The following is a 10,641-nucleotide window of genomic DNA, read 5'->3' as shown; positions in this document are numbered from 1 at the left end:
GACGGCTTCCTGGTGAATTCTACCAAACATTCAAAGAAGACTTAATACCTATCCTTCTCAAACTCTTCCAAAAATTGAGGAGGGGGAAGCTCCCTAACTCATTCTCTGAAGCTGACATTACCCTGATACCAAAACCAGACAAGGACAACACAAAAAAGAAAATTACAGGCCAATATCACTGATGAACATCGATGCGAAAATCCTCAACAAAATACTAGCAAATCGCATACAACAATACGTTAAAAAGATTATACACCATGATCAAGTGGGATTTATTCCAGGGATGCAGGGATGGTTTAACATTCGCAAATCAATCAACGTAATACACCACATTAATAAAATGAAGAACAAAAATCACATGATCATCTCAATAGATGCAGAGAAAGCATTTGACAAGATCCAGCATCCATTTATGATAAAAACTCTGAATAAAATGGGTATAGAAGGAAAGTACCTCAACATAATAAAGACCATATATGAGAAACCCACAGCTAATATCATCCTCAATGGTGAAAAACTGAAAGCTATCCCTCTAAGAACAGGAACCAGACAAGGATGCCCACTGTCACCACTCCTATTTAACATAGTATTGGAAGTCCTAGCCAGAGCAATCAGGCAAGAGAAAGAAATAAAAGGGATCCAAATTGGAAAGGAAGAAGTGAAACTGTCACTATTTGCAGATGACGTGATTTTATATATAGAAAACCCTAAAGAATCCACCAGAAAACTTTTAGAAGTAATAAACGAATATGGGAAAGTTGCAGGATACAAAATCAACATACAAAAATCAGTTGCATTTCTGTACACTAACAACGAAGTAGCAGAAAGAGAAATTAAGAATACCATCCCATTTACAATTGCAACAAAAAGAATAAAATACCTAGGAATAAACTTAACCAAAGAGGTGAAAGATCTGTACACGAAAACTATAAAACATTTCTGAAAGAAATTGAAGAAGACACAAAGAAATGGAAAGATATTCCGTGCTCTTGGATTGGAAGAATTAACATAGTTAAGATGTCCATACTTCCTAAAGCCATCTATAGATTCAATGCAATCCCTATGAAAGTTCCAACAACATTTTTCACAGAAATAGAACAAAGAATCCTAAAATTTATATGGAACAACAAAAGACCCCGAATAGCTAAAGGAATCCTGAGAAAAAAGAACAAAGCTGGAGATATCACACTCCCTGATTTCAAAATATACTACAAAGCTATAGTAACCAAAACAGCATGGTACTGGCACAAAAACAGACACACAGATCAATGGAATAGAATTGAAAGCCCAGAAATAAACCCACACATCTATGGACAGCTAATCTTTGACAAAGGAGCCAAGAACATACAATGGGGAAAAGAAAGTCTCTTCAACAAATGATGTTGGGAAAACTGGATAGCCATATGCAAAAAAATGAAAGTAGACTCTTACCTTACACCATACACAAAAATTAACTCCAAATGGATTAAAGACTTGAATGTAAGACCTGAAACTGTGAAAGTTCTAGAAGAAAACATAGGCAGTACGCTCTTCGACATCAGTCTTAGCAACATCTTTTTCAAACACCACATCTGACCGGGCAAGAGAAACAATAGAAAAAATAAACACATGGGACTACATCAAACTAACATGCTTCTGCACAGCAAAGGAAACCATCAACAAAACGAAAAGACAACCTAACAATTGGGAGAAGATATTTGCAAACCATACATCTGATAAGGGCTTAATCTCCAAAATATATAAAGAACTCATGCATCTCAACAACAAAAACTACCAACCCAATTAAAAATGGGCAAAAGACCTGAACAGACATTTCTCCAAAGAAGATATACAGATGGCCAACAGACACATGAAAAGATGTTCAAAATCACTAACTATCAGGGAAATGCAAATCAAAACTACAATGAGATATCACCTCACGCCCATCAGAATGGCTATAATTAACAAGACAGGAAACAACATGTGTTGGAGAGGTTGTGGAGAGAAGGGAACTCTCATACACTGCTGGTGGGAGTGCAAACTGGTGCAGCCACTATGGAAAACAGTATGGAGATTCCTCAAAAATCAACGATAGAACTACCATATGATCCAGCTATTCCACTGTTGGGTATTTATCCAAAGAACTTGAAAACACCAATTTGCAAAGGTACATGCACCCCTGTGTTCATTGCAGCCTTATTCACGATAGCCAAGACTTGGAAGCAACCTAAGTGCCCATCAAGGGACGAATGGATAAAAAGCTGTGGTATATATACACAATGGAATACTACTCAGCCATAAGAAACGATGAAATCCAGCCATTTGTGATAACATGGATGGACATTGAGGGCATGATGCAAAGTGAAATAAGTCAGAGGGAGAAGGTCAAATACCGTATGATTTCCTTCATTAAGTAGTAGATAATAACAACAATAAACAAACACATAGGGACAGAGATTGGATTGGTGGTTACCAGAGGGGAAGGGGGGAGGGAGGAGGGTGAAAGGGATAATTGGGTACATGTGTGTGGTGATGGGTTGTAATTAGTATTTTGGTGGTGAACATGATGTAATCTATGCAGAAATAGAAGTACAATGATGTACACCTGAAATTTTTACAATGTTATAAACCAATGTTACTGCAATAAACAAAAAATTTAAATAAAAAAAAAAAAAAACACAGTTCAAGCTAAAAAAAAAAAGAGAGAATGATTCCATTTGTCTAAAGTTTAAAATTACTCTAAAATACACAAAATATTATTTAAGAATGCAAATAATGTAGTCTTACCTCATGCAAACACACAGGGTAAAACTAATGAAAAAAGAATCATAAACAAAAACTTTGGACAGTGGTTTCCTGTAAGGTGGAAGGAAGGGCACGGAATTGGGGGAGGGTCCCATGGGGGTGAGGGGATGGGACTGGGTATGCATCACTTTTTATGGCATACAAATATTTTAAAGATATTATTTTGTAGTTACTTGTTATTTTAAAAGCAATTTTTAGAAAAAAATTGCAGGGCCAGCCCCGTGGCTTAGCGGTTGGGTGCGCGCGCTCCGCTACTGGCGGCCGGGGTTCGGATCCCGGGCGCGCACCAACACACCACTTCTCCGGCTGTGCTGAGGCCGCAGCCCACATGCAGCAACTAGAAGGATGTGCAACTGTGGCGTCCGGCTGTCTCCTGGGGCTTTGTGGGGAAAAAAAACGAGGAGGATTGGCGATAGATGTTGGCTCAGAGCCGGTCTTCCTCAGCAAAAGGAGGAGGATTAGTATGGATGTTAGCTCACAGCTGATTTTCCTCACAAAAAAAAAAAAGAAAAAGAAAAAAATTGCAATAGTGATATAAAGAAAGTAGAACAAGTGGATAGGATGGGGTGGGGGAAGATTGCATGAGGAGGTGATGTTTGAGCAGAGACTTGAATCGGGGGAAGGAGCCTGTGGAGAGAGTTGAGCTGGGAGGAGTTTACCTGGTCCCCTGGAGCTTCCTGCCCAATCTGTGACCATCTTGCTTGGGGCTTGAAATCTTTAATGTGTGGAGACCATGAAAAAGTCCAATATCCCAATTCAAAAACAGACACGCAAAGGGAATATCCAATAACAGAAAAAAGTTCCATCCCACTAGCAGACAAATACAATTTAAAAGCAACTCGTGCAACAGCTTGGTTGTACAGGGTGCTAAGCTCTGACCACAGCTTCTTTCCCTGTTATGTACTTGCCTTGCCAGCTCCTGTCAAAGGCACTTTGCCCAGGGCTGTTATTTAGATTCCACTTGAGATATCACTTTCCTTTCTTCTCTGTGCTCCTTAACTAGATCAATTCGGAATCTCACAGAACTTGTTGTGGTAATTTCAGGTCAAAATCTATCAAATTGTATGCTTTAAATATGTGCGGTTTATGGTATATCAATTATACTTCAATAAAACTGTTTAAAAAAAAGACACAATAGTAAAACAAAACAAAACAAAGAAACCTCACAGCTCCATGTACCATTCTCATTGTAGCATCCATCACAGTTGCAAACTTACGTTTATTTTTTTGATTTTTTTGACGTCTCTTTCCTCATAGGGCTGTAGGCCTCACATCGTAGGGACCATGTCTGTTTTACCTACCACTGTGTTCCTAGCACGTCAGAGAGTGCTTGGCACTTAGTAGGTGCTCAATAAATACTTGCAGAATGAATGACATATCTGTCAGACTATCAAGTCTCTCTTATCTCCACCAAGCTATTTCTCTCAAAGATATCATTCAAAAAAGCTTATTAAGCAATCCCTCCTGTGTGCAAGGCGTTATTCTTAGTCCAGTGTGTTTAACAAGGATGAACGAGTAAGTGAAGGCACATTAACCTAGAAAGGGAGATAAGACAACTATTTAAATATAACTCACAATTTGTTAACCATCTTCTGGAATACCAAAAAGAAGTGGAAACCCACTTTAAGATACACATAGAAATGTCTTGCCTTTCTACAAAAAACAAACTCATCTAAGATAGAATGAACTGAAAATTTGCTTGTGGTTGATTGCAGGAATGCTTCGAATTCCTCCCGTCTCCATCGCCATGCTCCTTTGCAATGTGACTGCAACTTCTCCATCAATTTTTTCACGCTTTGGATCTAGATTTGCCAATGTGATTTGTTTTGGCCAATGAGACAGCAGCAAATGTCCCACTTTGCCTTGGGACTTGCTCTCTGTTGTGGTACTTGGAACCTTCTCTTCATGTGGCTAACAACCTGGGCTAGCCTAACGGAGGATGAGAGGCTTGTGACCCAATTGTTTCTCCGTCACTCCTGCCACTTGCCAAATGTATGAGTGAAGCCATCCTAGATCATCCGGTACCAGAAGATTCACTGGCTATCTGCAGATGCATGGGAAGTCCGGAAGAACCAAAACCAGAAGAACCTGCAGAATCATGAACTAAATAAATGATTGTTGTGGGGGGCTGGCCCGGTGGTGCAAGCTGTTAAGTGCGCGCGCTCCATTGCAGTGGCCTGGGGTTCGCCGGTTTGGATCAGGGCGCGCACTGATGCACCGCTTGGCAAGCCATGCTGTGGCGGCGTCCCATATAAAGTGGAGGAAGATGAGGCATGGATGTTAGCCCAGGGCCAGTCTTCCTCAGCAAAAAGAGGAGGATGGGCAGATGTTAGCACAGGGCTGATCTTCCTCACAAAAATAAATAAATAAAATAAATAAATAAATAAATAAATAAATGATTGTAGTTGGCCTCTAAGTTTTGGGGTGGTTTTTTACACAGCATTAGCTACTGAATACAAAAGTTCAAGAAGGATACCCTCTTTTTTCCTTCTCATCTGGCCCCTTCTCTTGTCCTTGAAGTCAGTTCAAGTCAACCTGGTGGGGTCAATGGGGAGAGACTGTCATCTATGCACTGTGGCCTCTGCTGAAATGACATCTGGTCCTGGTTGCTTATCACTGAGGAGTCATCCCTTATCACCTTGGCCAAGCCCCTCCAGGCCCATCAGCTCTATGCCACTTCCAGGCCACTCTGCTTTGACAGTGGAGTTAGGGAAATTTCCAGGAGCTGCTTGGATCCCAGGCTACCTCCACATATCACAAACCAATGCATCAGCCCCCACAGAAGATGGCTCTGGAGGAGGAGACATGAAGGGTACAAAAGACTGAGAGAAGGCCACTGTGGCTACAGTATAAAGAGGGGAGGCAAGGGAGTAGGGGCAGCAAAGGTTAAGTGGAATTGCCTTTGAGGAGTAAGATTGTGGGTGTGCAGGTGGAGGTGGAGGGAACAGTTGCTTCCCATTATAATTCAACAGAATTTTAAAAGGAAGTGAAACCAGACAATGTCTAGTGTGACTGACCCCTAGACTCATGGGCTGTTCAGCTTTGTCAGAGCTGTGTCTTGACCCTGTTTAGTTCTTTTTTTTTTTTTTTGTGAGGAAGATCAGCCCTGAGCTAACATCCATGCTAATCCTCCTCTTTTTGCTGAGGAAGACCGGCTCTGAGCTAACATCTATTGCCAATCCTCCTCCTTTTTTTTCCCCCAAAGCCCCAGTAGATAGTTGTATGTTATAGTTGCACATCCTTCTAGTTGCTGTACGTGGGACACGGCCTCAGCATGGCTGGAGAAGTGGTGCGTTGTTGCGCGCCCGGATCAGAACCCGGGCCGCCAGTAGCGGAGCACGTGCACTTAACCGCTAAGCCACGGGGCCAGCCCCAGAGCTGTGTCTGAGAGTGTTCCTCACTAAAGGAGCCCGTGTTCTTCAGGTGACTTTAATGACAAATTCTCTTTCATATCATGAATTTATTAATTCTTTCAATATACAGTTCAGCATCTACCTTATACCAGGTGCCAGAATGCAAAGATGAATCAGACATACATCCTTGACTGCAAGGAACTTCCAGTTGAGTAAAGATAAGATGTTTTTTTTCATTTGTTACATAAACCTATAGGGAACTATTGTGTGCCAGGCATTGTATTAGAGAAATATCAACTCCTTCTTCAGGGAACTCAAAGTCTGGAGAAGATAGATAAGATTTTAATCACCCTACCATTAGAGCTGGAATGGAGACATGCACAGAGTACTGTCTGGGCCCCAAAGAGGGTTGGGTAGTTGTCTTAGTCTGTTCCAGCTGCTAAAACAAAATACCGTAGACGGGGTGCCTTATGAACACAGACATTTATTTCTCATGGTTCTGGAGCCTGAGAAATCCAAGACACTAGCAGATTTGGTGTCTAGTGAGAGTCTGCTTTCTTGTTCATAGATGGCCCTCTTCTCGCTGTGGTCTCAGTGGAAAGGGCAAGGGAACTCTCTGGGGTCTCTCTCTCTTTTTTTTTTTTTTTTGGTGAGGAAGATCGCCCTGAGCTAACATCCATGACAATCCTCCTCTTTTTTTGCTGAGGAAGACCAGCTCTGAGCTAACATCTTTGCCAATCCTCCTCCTTTTTTTCCCCAAAGCCCCAGTAGATAGTTGTATGTCATAGTTGCACACCCTTCTAGTTGCTGTATGTGGGACGCTGCCTCAGCATGGCCGGAGAAGCAGTGCATCGATATGTGCCCGGGGTTCCGAACCCCGGGCCGCCAGTAGCAGAGTGCGCGCACTTAACCGCTAAGCCATGGGCCGGCCCCCTGGGGTCTCTTTTATAAGGGCTTCACCCTTATGACCTAATCACTCAAAAGACCCTAAAGACCTCACCTCCAAACACCATCACATTGGGGATTAGCTTTCAACATACGAATTTGCTGGAGGGGACCTCAAACATGCAGTCTATAGCAGTAATCTAGTTTGAGAGTGAGCCTGGGAAGGCTTCTTGTCAGAGGCCATGATTGGACTCCTTTATTGTTTTCTATTATTATTATTATTATTTTTGCTGAGGAAGATTTGCTCTGAGCTAACATCTGTGCCAATCTTCCTCTATTTTGTACGTGGGTTGCCACCACAGCATGGCCAATGATAAGTGGTGCAGGTCCACGCCTGGGAACTGAACCTGGGCTGCTGAAGCAGAGCATGCCAAACTTAACCACTAGGCCACAGGGTCAGCCCTGGACTCCTTTAAAGAGTCTGAAAAGATAGAATAGAAGTTGGTTGGAGGAAAAAATGGAAAAGGAAGAAGATTCCTGACAAAGAGAGCAACGTGTGCAAAGGCTCAGTTGGGGAAGAAGGTGATGGGGCTGGAGGCCAAAAGACATTATAGGAGACCCCCAAAGTGATCCCCATAAGAAAGATGAGGACCTGAGTTAAAGCACAGACCATAAAGAGCCATAACACAGACAACAATGTCATAAGTTAGCTGTAGGTAGAGCACTATGGAAATTTCTGGAAGGAAAGAACTCCTTCAGCTAGTATGTTCACTAGTTACTTCATTATAAAGGAAGCATTAAATCTGGGGTTTGAATTGGGGATGAGTTATGACCTATGGTCTTAAAAGCAAAATCTAAGAGGACATCCCCAAAACCCAAGATTGGAGAAAGCTCAAGAAATGCATACAGGGGGCCGGCCCTGTGGCTTAGCGGTTGGGTGCGCGTGCTCCTCTGCTGGTGGCCCGGGGTTCGGATCCCGGGTGCGCACCAACGCACCGCTTCTCCGGCCATGCTGAGGCCACGTCCCACATACAGCAACTAGAAGGATGTGCAGCTATGACATACAACTATGTACTGGGGCTTTGGGGGAAAAAATAAATAAATAAAATCTTTAAAAAAAAAAAAAAAAGAAATGCATACAGGAAATTGCTCTGCAATTTCCTGAACAAATAATTATCGGAACAAATAATTATCTCATCTGGGCTCCCTAGAAAACAGAGCCTGAGGCAAAAAGTAAATGTTAATACATACTTTATTTGGGAGGTACAGTCAATGACAGTGAGAGTGAGAGGAGAGGGAAATGAGACAAGAATGAGAAACCACCCAAACAAATGTGTTACTATGCTGGCTCCTGCTTCATAACAGCCTTGAAGACACAGAGCCAATTTCTTGGCAGGTGCACATACTAGACCACATGGAATGTCTCTAGACAGGCTATATTGAGAAACCACACCTTGCAATAGTTAATCTGAGGGAGGAAGGGAGAGGACATTTATTTACTGGCTCTTTGCCTCCTCTGGTCTCCTATTGCACTACGTTTCTCCCTGGGGGAGTGAGCTTGCCTGCCCTTCCATGTTGCACCACCCAACCTCTTTGGCAGCCACTTGGGAAGCATGATGCTTTGTTCAAGTGGGGCCAGAAGTGTCTGGAGGAGCCAAAGCCTCCAGATGGTTGGTTTGCAGTGGCAGATGTGCTTGCTGCAACGGCAGCTGAGGTAGAGCGGGCAGCCTAGGGTTCGGGAGACAGGTGACTGTGAATCTGAGGCATCACATAGATATGTGTGAAATAGCAGTCATAGAGGTTGTGATCAAGTTACCGCGGAGACTCTCTGAGCCGGAAGTTGCCAACTTAAATCTCTCATGGGGCCTGCAGGTCATGTCAAAAGTGAAGTGGACCAGATGGAGATTGTTGCCGAATGTCCGCATCTCTGATCTACTGTTACCCCATGGGGCAGTGGGCCCGGTGTGGCCAGACCTTCTGATCTCTGAAAAGAAGCTAGAAATCAAGATTATGTAAAATCCACTGACTAAATGTTGACAACTCCAGGAATTATATAAAATATAAGACACTGATGGGCCAACATGGTGATCGTCAGCACAAATAGCCCTTCTAGCCATATCTAGTTGTAACCTTCAGTTGAGCTAGAAAACCGCTGTGATCATTCAGAGAAGTGAGCCACAACTGCAGATGTGGCTATAAAGACAGAGAGGTGGGCCAAATCTAGGGGCCCAGGTGAAAAAGAAATGACAGGCCTAGATCAAACATGAAGGGAAAAAAATCCAAGCCAGCAAAGATACAGCTGAGGGACCCTAGGGAAGCAGATGCTCTTGACAGATAATAAGGCAAGAAAGCAGATAGGAAAGAAGAGTGTTTGAAACAAAGTTATCATTTTTTTTTCCTAAGGCAGGTCTCACTTGGGACATTTTATGTCTTCAGATATCTCGAACTCCTGAAAGGGAGTTTGAGGACATGGGGACAAGGACGTTCTAACACTCATGACTGCTGTATGGTGTGGTCCAGTTCCTCATACACAGCTGCTAACTTTCATTGGAACTGTGGGGAAACTGTTGGCTGATTATTTCACAGTGTTATCTTTTTATTGTTTCATAACCATACCCATTAGTTCGTTGCACAACTTAGCCTCAGGACTTTTTGTGTTGGAAAACTTAAGGACATGTGAGAAAGATAAGGAATTCCTGTACAGAATTGTACACGTCCATAGGCCAGAGACTGCATTTTTTGAATCACTTTTTATTTTGACATAAGAATTCCTGTATGCCTTTTACCTAAGTCATCAATTGTTAATATTTTGCCTTATTTGCTTTATAAGTTCTCTCTCATCATATACACGTAATTATATATTATGTATATAATATGTATAATTACATATATATAAATATATACATATTATTAATATCATTTGAGAGTAAGTTGAAGACATTACGCTCCTTTACCCCTAAATATTTCAGTGTATTTCCTAAGAACATAGCCACAGTATCATTATCAAAATTAGGAAATTTAAAATTGATATGATCTTTTTTTCTAATCCATAGTGTATATTAAACTTTTCTTGATTATGCCAATGATGTCTTACTCTGTAGCTATTTTTGTTTCCTGGTCCAAGATCCAATCTGGGATAATGCATTGCATTTAGCTATCATATCCTTTCAGTGAAGGCCTAGTTTTTTCCTTGCCCTTAACATATATCATTTAATACTACTAAAACTTATTCTAAATTACAATTATTTTTTTAAATTTATTTATTTTATTTATTAGTGTGTTTGTGTCTGTGTGAGGAAGATCAGCCCTGAGCTAACATCCATGCCAATCTTCCTCCACTTTATATGGGATGCCGCCACAGCATGGCCTGACAAGCAGTGTATCGGTGCGCACCCGGGATCCGAACCCGGGCTGCCAGGAGCGGGGCGCGCACACTTAACCACTACGCCACAGGGCTGGCCCTAAATTACAATCATTTTAATGGTTTTTTTTGGTCAGGAAGATTGGCCCTGAGCTAACATGTGCCAATCTTCTTCCATTTTGTATGTGGGACATTGCCACAGCATGGCTTGATGAACGGTGTAGAGGTCTGTGCCCAGGATCTGATTGCGTGAACCCT

Source organism: Ceratotherium simum, chromosome 5 (assembly GCF_057802395.1).
Source record: "Ceratotherium simum simum isolate JZ-2026a chromosome 5, ASM5780239v1, whole genome shotgun sequence".
Lineage (NCBI taxonomy): Eukaryota > Metazoa > Chordata > Mammalia > Perissodactyla > Rhinocerotidae > Ceratotherium > Ceratotherium simum.
The sequence above is the reverse complement of the archived record's forward strand: the minus strand, read 5'-3'. Positions refer to the sequence as shown.